At 39.3% G+C, this 16518-nt stretch overlaps 1 long non-coding RNA gene across 1 annotated transcript in view; it reads right to left on the bottom strand.

Moving 5' to 3' along the window:
* LOC150077085 (uncharacterized) overlaps positions 1 to 15911 on the bottom strand; it is a 34980-nt gene extending 19069 nt beyond the window's left edge. Inside the window, exon 1 of the long non-coding RNA XR_016547710.1 lies at positions 15433 to 15911. This is a non-coding gene — a long non-coding RNA (uncharacterized LOC150077085). The remainder of the gene's footprint in view (positions 1 to 15432) is intronic.
* Positions 15912 to 16518: the final 607 nt, after the last annotated feature.

Here is a 16518-nt window from a genome sequence, read left to right as displayed (position 1 = left end):
TTCAACAAGATGGCGCTGTTCCATACCGCCAGAGTGTCAATGGATTCTGTACAACTGCCGGCCGGGCTAGCCGGGTGGGTGAAGTGCCTGCCTGGCACCCCAACGTTCGCAGGTTCGAATCCCGCCTCGGGCTTGGATCAGAGCAGTGCAAAAACTTAGGGCGGTGCAATTATGGCCACAGAAGCCGATGCACCAATAACTAACAAAAAAAAAAAAAAAAAAAAAACCTTTGTACAACTGTTTTCATAACCACATCATTTCCAAGAATGGTTTCCTGGTAACATTTCTTGGCCTCCAAGGTTCCCCAAGATCAGCTTGACACTTACAGGAGCACTTAAAAAAGGAAGGAGTGCCTCATCTCCCTCATAAGGGCCTCTCGCTCCAGTGGTCAGGAGCGAGAGTGCATAACACGCGTTCCTTGAGTGGACTGGGGTTCAAGCCCGTGACTACTAAATACGATAAATATTTGTATTTACGATTTATTGTAAACTCTACTGACTTGGTTGTCGTGCCGGAGTATAAACAGAAATTTAAAATAATTAAAAATAAAATGGAGAGATAAAAGAACTGGAATTCCTTTAGATGCTGTGCCTTGTGGGGTGGAACGTCCTTGGACGATTAGAATGCTTACACAGAGACAGAAATCCCCTCGAGCAAAATTCAAAAAATAAACGGCATGCTTTAAGTACTTTAAGATGGATTTTTTGTCATTTGACAAATACTAATTTTTTAATTATTTTTCTTAAAACGGCCCGTTTGCCTGCTTCAACCTCTTTTTCACCATCAAACATGAGAAAATCCAATCTTAATTGAAAGGTTGAGTAAGCCATCCATCCAAACTCAAAAATAAATAAAAAATATTGCACGGTGTGCTATTAGTAATGCGAGTGACTCGATTCTTTTCGGAATTGGTGGTTAGATTTCTAAAATCTAACCAGGAACACTGCTTAATGTATAGCAAGCTGTACTAGTAAGGAAAAAGTTCTCGTTTCTATTCCTCTTCAAATTTCTATTGATGCATTCTCTTATGCTTTTTTTTTTTCTTTCTTTCTTTTTTGTCCGCTGGAGCAAGGGGCCAAAAGCGCCAAGGTTGTGAGGTGGGGCATAGGGCCTTTGGTCCCGCCATACCCAAAATCCATGCTTGGTTGCAAGCTGTAGTACAAACAGAAAATTAACAGAAAGTTGTAACAATACTTATTAAAGAAAATTATGGTTTATATAGGAGACAAGATTTTAGAAAGAACTGCGTAAAACGTATATCATCTCAATTTCGTCATGTATGGCGAATAACCCAGAATAACTAGCGGAGGAAACAATATTCGCTCTACCTAACAGTCGATTTCCATTAAATAACCCGTTGGAAACTTAATGGGAATAGAAGCCACACCTCTCCAAATGATTAGCAGCAGCCAGCGATATAGAATAACTAAACCTCTACAGAAGACAAAATCTGAACAAGTACACTGCTCGAAAAAATTAACAGAGCACAAGAGAAACGTGGTGTAACTCATACAGCTTGCGGGTCAAAATGTGGTATAGTGGTGTACCATAGAATAACGATGAAATGAGGAGAGAGCGAGAAACTTCAGACAGGTATAAGTAACATTTATAGGGGTTGTGTAAGAATTACCAAAAAGGTCACATTACAGAAGTCAATAACATATATTCTCGAATATATGGTCCCATGACATCAGTAGGGTGTATGATCCCCTCCAATGGCCATGACCCCTGGCTTTATGGCCGTGTAGGGCAATAAAGATATATTCTCTCTCTCTCTCTCTCTAAACAGGCCTGACAGTGGAAACCATGTTCGATATAAAGATGTCTGTAAGATTCTTCAAACAGTGCAGATCTCAGTCTGAGAAGTTGGCTGTCTGCGTGCAATGCGATGTCCAAGGGCGTCCCACACAAATTCGATTAGATTTAAGTCTTTTGATCGTGCTGGCCACAGGAGTCGTTGAATACCTTCAGTTTCTAAATGGATGTTGGCTGGTGACGGCACGTGTTCGGACTGTTTTGAAAGAGAGAGCGGAAATTATAGACGCCAATTCAGAAGAACAGTGTCCATGGAAGTTGTTGTTATTTGGTTTTTAGGAGCATTAGCAACTAAGGCCATATTGCTCCGGGGATATGCGGTGGTCATTCCCTGACCTTTCTGCATCCTCCGTATTTGATGGTCATGGGCTCGAACCCCAGTCTAATCAAGAAGCGTGTGCTACCACTGCTGCTCCTGCCCACGGAGGCGCCACCCATGGAAGTATGTGTAGAAAGGCCTTCCAGCAGAAACAGAACGTCTATGAGACAGAGTGGAGAGACTCTGTTAGAGATGAGTCGTTGATTAATCTAACTGCCCTCTACTGAATAGAATCTAGAGGCCTGAAAGAGGTTTTGGGAGCACTGCCCCAGATGTGGTAACAATATTCCATGGTAGGGCGGATTTGCGATTTGTATAGAATACACAGCTGTTTGGAAGAAAAGTAACGCCGAGAGCAAAGAGAAAAACCAAGTTTTTTAAATGCAGAGGAAGCAATATTTGTAGTGTGCTTGTGCCAAGAGAGATTAGATGTCAGAGTAATCCCCAAAAGAGATATATCATCTTGCCTAGAAATCGGAGTGTCACCAAAGATAAGCATAGGAGCAGAAGAATCCTTTTTGCGAGATATAAGACATGACTGAGTTTTAGAAGGATTGAAAACTACTAAGTTGCCTTTACCCCACTGGAGAATTACCTGGAGATTGGCATTTAAGGAATTGATAGCGGATATTCGAGAAGTTGAATGATTGAGCAGGACAAGGTTTCTCAAACTGGAAAGAGGAATGCAATGTGCTTTCATCGGCAAAACGGCATCGGCAATATTAATATACAAGAGGAAAAGAGTGAGGGAAAGAACTGGACCTTGGGGGACACCAGCATTAGCGGAGAAGTTAGAAGACAGAGAGCCATCAACCATCACCCTCAGTGAGTGATCAGAGAGAAAACTGGATAACGAATTACAAAAAACAGTTGGCAAACCATAAGATGGAAGCTTGTTTAGAAGACTTTATGCTAAACATGATCGAAAGCTTTTGAGATGTCAAGAGCAACTGCTTGTGTTTCACAGAACTTTTCCATTAAATTAGTCCATAAATGGGTAACATAAGCCAGAATATCACCAGTGGAATGAAACTGACTGAATCCATACAGGCGATCGTTGATCAGACATTACTAGGTAGTTTAAGAGTTGGCAGTTAATTGATTTCTCCATTGCTTCTCAAACTTTTTTGGATCACCGCCCCCTTAAAAAAAGCCCTCGCCAGGGCTTTTTTTTTTTAGCCCACCAATATTAAGTGAAGCTAAACAACTGAAATGAATATTTGTCTGTTTGCCTCCAAAAATGTAAATGCAGCCCTGCATGTAAGTGTGTGAATTATAAAGAAAACTATTTACTGCACTTTATTCCTTCTTCGTAAAAAATTACAACTATATAAAAATAAAGTCAGTTATAGTCACTTAAATTAAGTCATAAAAATTAAAGTTAATTACATAAATAAGTCGATATTAATGGAAATAGTTAATCATATTTTAATATTTAATGCGATGGATGAACTTGATGGAGATTTATTAGCTTATCAATATTAGGTTTAATATCTGTAAGTAGAAGTCGTAAATCGCCACGTTTAACATCCAGACAATTTATTTGTTTTGTCAGCAATTGAGATACAGCACTGGAACCGGTTTCGACTAGATATGATGTTGGAAAAGAAATAAGTAATTTTTTTACAATTCCCCACAATGCAGGATAATGGTCAGGGATTTTCTTTTGTAACCAAAATTCCTGATATGAATTTTGAAATTTTGGCTTCAGTTCAACTTCATTTTGTAACTCATTAAATTTTTCTACAAAACGGTCAATCATCGTCATTATTTAAAAAAAGGATTTATAACACAATCTGGAATTTTCAAATTAAGATCTACAAACCTCTGTGCAACATTTCTAGATGATTACAAAAAGATACGTTTCATCAGCTATTTTTTCTTTTTTCTCTATTTCCAACAGGTTTGGAAATTGATACAATTCACGTCGTCCTACGTTGCGCATAAAAAGCTTTAATTTTGAAATAAATGCTGAAATTTGAGTTTTCGCCTTAATAAGTGTTACATCTTGTCCTTGTAAATGTAAGTTCATTGAGTTGAATCTAGTAATAAATCTGCAAGATAAGCAATATCAGTTTTCATTTTCTTGAGGTCATTGTTCCTATCTTCAAAAAACTCGACAACAGTATCAAAGAGTTCATAAAATCTGTTGAGACAGTAAGTTGCCTTTTGACAGCCACCGAACCTCGGAGTGAAATAGCAATCGTTCAAAATCTTCAGTTTTGATCACAAAGCTTTCGAAATATACGATCATTCAAAGAATGTGCTTTAATTTTGTTTATAACAGTTTGAAGAGAATTGTGCAGTTGATCAAGTTTTTTCGCAACTAAATGCTGATTGTGAATGACATAATGAAGATTAATAATATTCGGCACAGCATTTTTTAAATGAGTCATAAAACCCTTGTAAGGGCCAATCATTGATGGTGCTCCATCCGCCCCCTTTCATGCCTAACGCCCCCATGGATAATTCAAACGCCCCCGGGGCGATATCGCCCACTTTGAGAAGCACTGCTTTAGAAGGAGTAGAAGTAATTGCAATGGGATGATAATTGGATGGGAGGGATTTGACACCCTTTTTAGGAACTGGCTGGATATGAGCAAATTTCCAAGCAGAAAGAAAAACACCTTTGGAATAAGAAAGTGAAAAAAGGCGGCAAAGAATAGGAGTAAGTTCAGGAGCACAGGTTTTGAGAACAAGTGGTGATATACCATCAGGACCTGGAGCTTTCTTAGCATCAAGAATCGTCAAAATCTTTCCGACTTCCTTTTGACGGAAGACCACAGGAAGTATTGAATGGAGCTTGTTGGGAATGGTAGGGTGTTTTACCAAGATCATTAATACCCGAGTTGGAAGGAAAATGGGATGTTACCAGGTCAGCTTTATACTTGGCTGAAGTGACAATAGAACCATCTGATTTTGATAGAGGTGGGAGCAGAGATGGGCAAAAGTTGCGGCCAATAGCTTTGGCAAGAGACCAAAATGCTCGGCTACCATTAGGACAAGAAGCAAGTTTCTACACTTAGCCTGTTCAAAATTTAGTTTGGACTGATTAATAACTGCTTTATAATTTTTGCGAGCTTTGGTGTAGGCAGAAAATGAAACTGAAGAATTGGAAACAAGCCAATTACGATATGCAACATTATTCCCTTGAACAGCCTTAGCACATTTATTGGAAAACCAAGGTTTAGATAAAGGACGAGATTTTAAAGTGGAGTTTGGAATAAAGGATTCCATCCTACAAGAATAATTTCACTGTCACGCTCTGAGCAAACGTTGACATCAGAAATTTTGAAACAGTAATCCGACCAAGGAAAAGAAATCTCGCAGGTCATCCCATTTTGCATTCTTGTAATGCCCAACAACACTAGGTTGGGAATAAAATAGCCAAGGCCCAATTGGAGAAGAGACTATCACCAAGTTGTGATCTGAGGTGCCTAAAGTACCACTCACTTTGATCGTGGAGAAGAGGCAATCACAAGTTGTGATCTTAGTTGCCTAAAGTACCACTCACTTTGATCGTGTACTTAGAAGGGTTGTTTGTGAGAAAAATATCAAGCGCGTTGGCTGTATTGTTAGGACGGTCCAGTATTCTGGTAGGTAAATGAACAATCTGTGCGAGATCATTAGTAATTGAAAAAGCCTCAACAACTCGACCAGCTGGGTCTGCGTGACTAGAGAATGGAAGCCAGCTGGAGTTGTGAACATTAAAAATCACCAAGGAAAATTACCTCACTGTTAGGAAATTTGGACTGGAGAAAAAAAGTTGCAAAGAGAGGAAGTCAAAAAGTTCCAAGTGTTTAGTGGAGTTGAGAGAACGGTAGAGACAACAGATGAATTTCACAGAATGAGGTAGAGAGATTTAAAGCCAGAGAAGATTGAAAATAGGAGATTCTAAATTACCAAGTCTCTGACAGGAATATCGGAACGGACATATGCACAAGTACCACCTTCGAGGCAAAAGGAATGATACACGGAATAATTTGGGCAATTGAGATGAGCAGTGGTTGAATCAACTGATAACTGAGATTCTGTCAGAAAAGTACATGGGGTTTGGCAGACTGCAAGTGGAAATGGGCATCATCGAGATCAGAACTGAGACCATGTGTATGTGTAGTGTATTTGTGAAATGAACTAGGAAGTGTTTGGGAGGTTTAAATCTTTTCACAGATAAGCTTGTTCTATTAGTTTAGCTATTCATGGTGTATTCAGTACTAAGAAAAAGTGTGTGTGGGGGGGGGGGGGGATCATGCTGTATGAAGTAATGAAATGGCATACACATAGTAAGAATATACCCAGATCCTCGACATGACGTGGCCTTGAAAATTCCCTCCCCCACCTGCATACACACTACTCGTAATCCCTCCAGTCACTATCTGGTAGAGTAGAGGTAGCGAGACTAGCTGGTCCGGAAGCCTTCTAGGGAGTTACCAATAGGTTCGATCCGGTGTACTAACTAGCGGCCGGCCTGCAAACACCGTTTTAGAGCTGTACCCTCGAAATGTAAGGAAGTTTGGATCTCGCCATGATGGCCATCATAACCTCTTTTGGGGTTATGTCTTTTCATACTGCATGATGGAAGAGATGGGGAGGGGTTGATTTAATAGAAAGTAACTGTGTACTATCTAAAATAAGAATTGATGAGTGTAGTTGTACTACCAATTTCTTGTACTGATTGGTGAAAAATTTATCTTTTTAAAGATATCAAGTCTGCTGCTGCGTTTGCAGTGAGTGGTACTATAGCTAGCTATTTTAATGTTTTAAGACCCTTTATAAGACGTATCTCTGCCACTGCAATAGTAGGGTTCGTGATAATAACCTGATACCTGTCCGAGTAGGTATCTTAGTTATTTAAATAACTTATGTACATATTTTGTCATAATGGCCAATGACAGTTGTGTTGGTTTCCTCTAGTCGTCTCTTATCATTACTAATTAAATTGTATATACTTTCACATTTGACTAGTCATTATGGTGTTTTTTTTATAAGGTTCTTAACTGTTTAGCTAATAGTGTATTTTAAATGCTTTGACACAAAATAATTTTCTGTTGTATGTTATTCATGATTTAACATACCTTTTTTTTTTATCCATAATATAAGTTTTGTTATGAATACTAGGTTAACATAAGGTTTAACAGGGTTAATTTGCTGGTTGTCTTCTTTTCTGTTACCCTTCTTAGACATAAATTTCATTTTCCAATCCCTTCCTTCACTTCAGCTTTCTATCTTTTTTTCCCCCCTCAATTTCTCCCACTTATTCCTGAAATTCTCAAAAGTACCCTTAGAGTTTTCAGGTAATCCCTGAAGGCTCCAATAAGAGTCTGGGGTACAGTCTCTAGCAGACCTCCACATGGCAAGGAATTGGGGTCAGGTGGCAAGGGACCAGGTGCTGGCATTCAACATACAACCAACTTTGGCACATGCCTTACAGACGAGACAGTAGCATACAGGAGAAACCCTGGAGGCTGCCTGAAAAACAGAAATACCTTGTCCTTTCTGTACACATTATACTCCCCAAATTCAAATTCTACATTCCTTATATCTGTTGCTGTTATCCAAACAATATTCACCTTTGATGTCTTCACCAGCACTTCAAATTCATCGAATTTATTACTATACTCCTACCATTGGTGTACATACACCTGTTTTCCCTCTTACTAACTCAACTACAGCCCGTGTATTTACTTGTTCCATGATGACTCCCAGCAGTTCTAGCAATTCCCCAGCACCTTCCTTTCCCTGCTGCTGCGCATTCCAATAGAAGCAGCATAAGAATCACTTTCACCTCTGCCTGCTGCTATTGTTACTCTTAAGTCTACACCAAGTTAGCAGTTTTCCAACCCACCTAACACTGCCTCGATAGCATGAGCAAATATTCTTGCACCCTTTCTATTTAAGGGTATCCCATCCCTGTAGCAGTTTCTCTTGTTAACATGCACAGACCATGCCTAGAAAAATTCTACTCCATGAACCTTGCACAATCTCTCTAGGGCTGAACTGATTGACAACACTTTCATCATATATCCCAGGGGTTCATATCTGGTATGGACTTGACACACCCAGGATCCTGAGCTGGATGTCATCATTCTTCTCTTTCTTGGTGATTCCCCCCTCTCTCTCTCTCAGGGTAACTTTGGAATTTTTTTTTTGGCTGGTGCAGCATAAGCCTCAGGCTTCCTTGCACCATATACCTAATAATAATAATGCACTGTGGTGTTTTCATTCATTAAAAGAAAATCTGAGCCAACCGCACAGAACAAACACTGGTCGATAAAAAATAATTCACTGGTCGGCTAAATTAATTTATTAAAATTCATGGTAATTCTTGTAGATTTGATATGACTGAATTCAAATATGGCAACCATGTTGCTGTAAAAAAAAGTAAAAAGTAAAGTGCAGCCATTATCAACCCACTGCAGGATGGAAGCCTCCTCAACAATTCATGCTGAGGGAAATGGACCATAATCTGCCACGCTGGTCCAGTGCGGGTTGGCAGATCGACCGTATTCAGCAGACAGGGGCTTGAACCCCGGTCTACTCAAAGAGCGTGTGCTACTGCACTCCCGCTCCTGCCCACTCGGCTACGGAGGCTGTTGCTGTAACACCCACTAATTTTAAGGAAAGAAGGGATCAAAAATCAAAAACTAAGCTTGTAGTAAAAAAAGATTTCATATATTTTAAGAAAATATCACGTACAGTACTATACATTTAAAAATAGGTCTATTAACCTTAATATTTTTCTTATTTTGTCGTTTTTTGCCTTTTATAATCGTCCATTAGTGTCTGCCAAAATATCTGGACTCCATTTTTCCATTTGAGAAAGTTCTTGTTGAAACCTTTCTGAGTTTTTGAACATATTTCCTACGAATATCTGTCAAAATTATTTCAGGGAGGAAATTGATGCCAACCAGTGTAATGAGGTCGGTCTAAGTTACTGGGAAAGAATGATTTCCGAGCCTAACAAAGAACCCCCCCCCCCCCAAAAGTCCGGGAACAAGCCCAGAATTTATCTGGGTGTTCATTTGTCAGGTTAAGCAGTTGATTAATGGCATCTTCAGACGAGGAGTCACACTTGCACCCATATTGTCCTGCAGACGAGAAGCCCTGAGAATCAGTGTAACACCAAACTTCCCAGGACCAATCTCTCAAACACCTTGCCCAATAACGGGCACAATCAGGTGATACGAACTCGGCTCCATCCATAGACCAATCGACTTTTAAAAACTGCTTTCTTCCAAAGCGCCGGGAATACTCTGTTGGTGACACAGGTATTATCAGGTGACACTGGACCTGATGTGCCTGCTTAATGAAGGTCATAACCTTATCATTCTTCTTAGTTTGAGCTATTTCAAGCTCAGCTGGAGTGGAGGATTTTAAAATAATCTGAATTTAATCTAACAATATTTACTGCTGTTCATCACAGTGATATTCTTCAGAGATTATATAGAATAATGGAGACAATTTTTCCAACCACTCATCTCGCCTTGGGATCCCAACATCGTGGACATAACTTTACCTACATCAATTTTATCAGTTACTAGTTTCTTGAGACCAGAGATAAGCTGAACCTGTTTTCCACGAGGCCCATCCTGACATTATATAAGGTGCAATATGGCGAAGTTGTTGATGCATCTAAACCCCGACAACCGATGGATATTAAAAATGCCAAGGAAAATTTTTAAGTTAATGGAAAGATTGCAAATATGGAATATGTTTATCAGTAGATTGAACCTTTATCAAGGAATAGCATACACTCGTGAGCCAAAACATTGTGACCTCTTTGTCTTCATGAGTGGCGGCGCATCCCACAGCAACTAAGAGTAACGTCTTCCACCGGTGTAGCATATATAGTAACTGCACGGTAGTTCGAAGCCTGTGCAATGGGAAAGCGCTGGAATTAAACAGGAAATTATTTGCGGGGCTAGGAAAGCAGGGACAGCAAATCCAATGAAGGCTGCTGTAGTCGTTCGGTAGGTACGGTCTTAAGAGGGATAACCACCCGTGCCAAGGGGAGAGAACTGTTTGAGTCAAAGTAAATGGCATTTGGCACATGATATCCGGGAAAACAAATATTTCAGAGCACACCATCCAGCAGACGCTGTTGTGTTTACGCTTACCGATTATGCGACCTATTCCCATGTTGACCGGCCGTTATCGACACGCCACCTGATGTGGTAAATCTATTCAAAACTTGCAAATCCATCGTGCCGATGAACGAGTGCGTATTCGATGGAGAGGTGAACAGCCTGCCATCGCATACACACGTGGTTTCGAGGATATTTCATAAATATCAATGCCCCTCTGCCCCATCTTCATTGAACGCACCCTCACCGCTAGATCCAATCTCGGACAAGGTTTTGCCCTACATGGCAACCGTGTATCCAGCCAGCACTGTACTCTCTAATAAGATTGGTGTCACAAAGCCAGCATAGGGCATGCCTAAACATTCGCGTGCTCCCCTCGCTGCCAAAACCCTGCCTGGCTTCAGTCCCACATTTAACGCTTTCCGAAGTCCACTGCATTATCTTTGGGATGTACTGTCCAGGATACCACGGTACAGCACGTCCGCGAAGTACATGCCACACTGGCCCAAGTTTGTGTCGCAGCACGTTATTAAGGTGATCGTGTTTTGGCTCAGTAATTTTCAAGTTTAATATTGCCCAAGTGTATCCAGCTCATAATGTAGTCATAGCAATATCTCCATATACTGTGACTGGATCTGGTCGCATGGTGTGGGAAGCAAAATCACACACAAGCACAAGCGCCGATTCAGCTCTCCTAGAACACGACACCGCTTCTCCGAAGACGACTCATACTGCATAAGCGAGGTAGACATACATTATCCCAATGGAGGGGAGGGGTCACCCGCTAGCCATTTATAAAGTAAATAATAACACATGCAAGTATTTTGGTCTATACTGGTATTATTAATCTATTTCAAATGTATGCAGCAAACTACGCAGGCACGGCCAGGGATAAGTGGATGAATGGACAATGTACTTAGGAACCATTCCAAAGTCGGCAATTGACAATACACTGAAGAAATGGAAGTGCAATATAGCACCGAGCCCGGCATAAAATTTTCCCATTTTATTTCTCGACATTAGGCCCAGAAAATTCGCGGCTGGGGATGCAAGCTGCCACAGACTACACAAACCGACTTCCAAAAGCGGTAGTCCAAAACTAAAAGTACACGAAATCACGACAGAAAAAGTTCGCTTCTTCACAATAATACTAGTCTTATGACGGATATGAACGATCATTGCCCAAGATTTTCTCGTGGTACATAGAATGACGAATGCGGCAAAGATAGTTCCAGATCTAGTCGTTGAAATAATTTTTTTTTTTTTTCCGTCGAAATACTAGAGAATGACGAAGCAATTTGGCAAAATTTAAAATCATCTTCTAGAAGCCGATATAGCGATTTTAAACGTAAGCACGTGTGCAAGTTACACCGTGGCCGCACTGCAGGTGTACTGATTGCGTAACATACGTAGCCGCGTCATTCGTGCCTGGTACAGTGCTACGATGGTGGGGGGAGATTTAATTATTTCATGCCAATTTTTTCAGTTCACGGACATTTCCCACATGTGGAAAACTGCCTGGGGTGCACCTAAAGAAGTTTCGCTCCGAAATGGAGTGCGATTGCTTTCTCGAAGATAAGATTTATCATTATGTCCGGCTGGCTCAGTATGGTATATATTCCAAGCACTTTGATCGGCTGATATATCTTGTATATGGTGGAAAATACACGGGTCGATTAGCATGTTGGCGAGCCTAATTAATTCACAGTACAACTGAATTGCAGCTCTGACCTAATCTGATCAGTCTAATTAGCTGTTAACAGAACTTTTCATGGTGTATATTTTTCACTTTTTGCTACTCGACTAGATATGAGGGTAGAACGATTAACACGAACCTGCACTATCGCAACTTTTATTTCTGGCGGTACTCAACCAAGGCTTGGAGTGAACTGGACAGTGATTCTTCTTGTATTGTACGCTGGATCCAATGAACGAATAATTTCAATTCCTCTGCTACCTTCCTAAAGTAAAAACCATGAGCCGTCATCTTACAAACAACACAATGAAGTAGAGCTCCCATTGAAAAAAGTTTATCCGTCTACCTGGAACCATTTCTGGTTTCTTCATAAACACACATCCCTATTAAAGCGAGGATATTCACTCACCTGCAAGAACAGGTCAATTTAGTGGGAAAAAAACCTGTCGTTTTCAAAACTTGAAGTAGTCGGTTTGTTTGTCACCTTTTCATCCCCATCACAAATGGGAATCAAAGGGTGACAAGTAATTAGACCTGTTAGTTTGACTACTGTTCCAGGGAAAATAATAGAGTCGATCTTTAAAGAAGCACTGTATAGAAACTGCAGCAATAATTCAGACACATTGGTTTGTCAACGGGAAGTCTTGTCTGACCAATTTGATTGGATTGGATACTGTGGTCACAAAGGAACTAGATGCAAAAAATAATTTTATCATATATTTGGATTTCAGGAAAGATTTTGATACTGTTGCACAAGGAAGACTACTGTACAAATTGGAGCAGTATGGTATTAAGGGCAAGTTTAGGGTACAATGGATAAAAGGATGGTTGAGTGTGAGAAGACAGTGGTTCAGTGGACACGTCTCTCCGTGGAGTAACGTTATTAGTGCCTGCTGTACAAATTGGAGCAGTATGGTATTAAGGGAAAGTTTAGGGTACAGTGGATAAAAGGATGGTTGAGTGTGAGAAGACAGTGGTTCAGTGGACACGTCTCTCCGTGGAGTAACGTTATTAGTGCCTGCCCCCCCCCCCCCCCGACCCTGTACTCACCTCGTTGTTTGACCATTTTTACGCGTCCTGGTACACTAACTACAGCGGCTCTCGAACACCCCACCAGTTCAGCGGTTTGGGAAATCGAGGCCGTTTGGCTCGTCGAGAAGAAACATTGTCCTTTTATCAAAATGCGATACATAAATCTTTCCTTTCCGCTCTGATTTTTACTACCTACTGAACCACTTGACACCTTATCTATGCTACTTGGGTCGAATAACTGCGCACTCGCACCTGACGTGCTCAACGGGTCACATTCAGTTTTCATAGGGATAATCATAATTCAGTGACCACTTAGTGTATATGTTTTTAAATTTGCATTTTCCGCTTCACACAGGTTGAGAAACACCGCTATAGTAGGATGAGTAACTGAAGTATTTATTTTCCATAAATAAAGGGGGTTAAAATCAAGTAAATACTAAAACTACTAATTCTAAAATTTATCATTCCTGCAATTTGAGATTTTTAAGCACAGAAAAAAAAGCTGACGTATTTTGATTGTCTATCTACATAATTATCAAAATAAGTTTTGTTCTCAATATTCCAAGTGTTTTAATTAAAATAATATGCACACAACTTTAATTTTAAAAAAATCACTTTTATTACCAACATCACAGGACACTTCATTATAATAGACTACTCCAGCCTTAAGGTATTTTAAGTTCTGAAGGCGAAGAGTTTAACGTTTTCAATTTTCTTTGAAAATTCCTCATCTTTGAGTATGCACTGGTTCGAAGGTTACCCGGATGAATTTTTTTTGAAGCATTAGCAACTAAGGCCATATTGCTCCCGGATATGCGGTGGTCATTCCCTGACCTTTCCGCATCTTCCGTATTTGGTGGTGACGGGCTCGAACCCCGGTCTAATCAAGAAGCGTGTGCTACGCACTGCTGCTCCTTTCCACCTGGTACGGAGGCGCCTACTCGGATGAATTTGTGTTAAGACTTATTTATAAAGCACCTCAGACCATGTTACACTGAAGTGCTAGAAGAACAAACATAAAAGACAGACTGGCAAAGACCCTCTTTCCTGTATACAGGATGTAATAATACTTGAGAATGAGATCATTCTGTAAGTTAAGCCAAGATATGGATTTTGACATTGAGAAAACCATTTCTGCACGTCAATTAAAACAGGACATTCATCCTAACGGACAAGAAAACAGTTTATTTACTGGTACGGTTGCGCTAAATTTTTCCGTAATGGACAAAATTCGTTACTGCGAACGTATCTTGATCTCAGTAAATAAAGTAATCCTGCTACTTCCTGCTAATTAAAAAGAAAGGTAACCAAGGCAGATAAACAAAACAACCAACTCTGAAAATATTTAAAAGTAGGTATTGGATAGGAATTGTCTACTTAAAACGGAAGTCCATTTTTAAGCGAAAAGGATACACGAAAGCTACTGAAAAGGGATTAATTTCATAGAATGTTGATAATAGATTTAGACTTTGAGAAAACCATTTCTGCATGGCATCAAGATTTCATGTTTTATTCTTTAAGTTTCTGGAGGAAATAACTGCCGTACTTTTTTTTTTCACCAATACTGCAGTACTGTATTAATATATTCATGGCATTTAGTTTTTTCAAACACCAAGCAGAATGCATTTTTTTTTTTTTTTCTGGAATTCAACATTCACTGCTCTCATCCAGCAACTATTCGGGTTAGCCTAAGGATTCTTAGTCTGCACAAAAAAAAAAAAGTGCGTTTTTCTGAAAACTTTCAAATAAAGCTGGAAATTGAAGGGAGTATAAGATGAGTATAAAAAAAAAAAAAAAAAAAAATGCAAACTTAATTTCAGATAAGTGCAAAAATAGCCAAATATTTTCTACACCCTAGAATTCAGTTGACACTGCTACATGTTATACAAGCACTTAGTAAGAACAATTTTAGGAGTTGCGACATTTCATTTATGAATGATGTGTTAAATGGCAATCTAACAATAACCGATGTTTACTTAATGTAAACGTAAACTTGATCCATTGCTTTAAATCTCAGTGTGGAATCACCTTGACCCTATTTTGGTGGCAATTTAACTAAAAAGTGGACACAAGGGATTAAATTCACTGAAATTGATTAGCTGCAGGACTTGGGTTTTAAAGGGTCAAAATGGCCCCACAGTGCCAAAGATAATTTGCGTGGATTACTACTTCCATGAATTTTAAAATTGAATCCATATGCTATAACTTGATGGCTTACACTAGAGTTCTGCACGGGTCTACATTTTTTTTTTTTACCCGACCCTGCCCTGCTCTAGACGGCTCGGCTCGACCAGACTCAAAATTTGTTTTTCAGATTAATTTCCTCCCACAACCAAATTATCCCGCAACGATTGAAACTTTTTTTACATAAATAAAATCGCTAGCATACTTTGAAGTTTTATAATAATAAATTCAAACTTTCAGATTCAAAATTTAATAATTATAATAATAATTATAAAAAAGAAAATGTAATATTTTCAATTTACCATATTTAATATATAATTCCAACGAATATCGATATCCACCTCTACCAACCACCTTCTCTTTACACGGTTATCATAGCCAACGCTGGTACTTAAATTGCTTCGACGGTCTTGCATTGCTAAGTGGGCTGCATTAATTTCTTTGAGCCTGCACTACTGATGGATCTCCACGAAAGAGTTAAAGTTTCAGTGAGTTTTAGAGACGTTGACGAAGTGCTCCTTATTGGTCAATTAAGTGTCAACAGACAAATAACTTTTTTTCTAATAAACACATCAATATGTAAGAAATAATCCGAAATAATTCATTACGATTATTTATACCGGGCCCGAGCATCATTCGTGTTACTCGGCCCGAAGCTGAGAACCGTGCAGACCTCTAGCTTACACTACTACAAGTTTAATATCATGTAAATACTTTTAGGCAGTGCTTTTCAACCTGTGTGCCCTGGCACATTAGTGTGCCACGGGAAATGCAAATTTAAAAAAAAAAAAAAAAAAAAATTAAATCTTTGTTTATAATAAAAATTCGTTTATTTCCACTGCGCCGATCCGTGGGCCTTCCGGCAGTGATTGCACCGCAAAATTTTAGGGTCTTTAAAAGTATGCCGCAGCATCGAAAAGGTTGAGAAACACTGCTTTAAGGTATCCCACTTATAAGATAAACCTGAATTTAGGAATGCCGACTTCATACAAGAATTCCTGACTTACCTAGCAAGAAAAAAGCATGTGGTACCCCACTCCAATTTTTCAGTAGTTTGTGGGTAAACAGCAAGTGTAAAATTCTTAAAAGTTTAAGCGACCAAGAGACTTTTTGTCCTATAAATTAACTTCAAGCAATGGTATGGTACCATCTTCAGATAACAAATGTAATGCAATTTTTAGAACTTATCACATCATATTGCAATGGTCACAACCCCTACTTTAAGAAAGTTGGTCACATGCTACATCTCACAGGTGTGTTTTTCTAAAAATTTTCTATACTCAGTTTAAAAAACTAAACATTACATTTTCAGTTAATTTTTTCTTAAATTTAATAACCTTCCATTTTTCAGTTTAAAAGAACCCATTATATTTCTACTTGCACTACAT

This window comes from Mastigoproctus giganteus, chromosome 12 (genome assembly GCF_048544385.1).
Source record: "Mastigoproctus giganteus isolate SK-2022 chromosome 12, ASM4854438v1, whole genome shotgun sequence".
Classification (NCBI taxonomy): domain Eukaryota; kingdom Metazoa; phylum Arthropoda; class Arachnida; order Uropygi; family Thelyphonidae; genus Mastigoproctus; species Mastigoproctus giganteus.
Note: the sequence above shows the minus strand (reverse complement) of the source record. Positions and strands in the feature narration are given on the sequence as shown.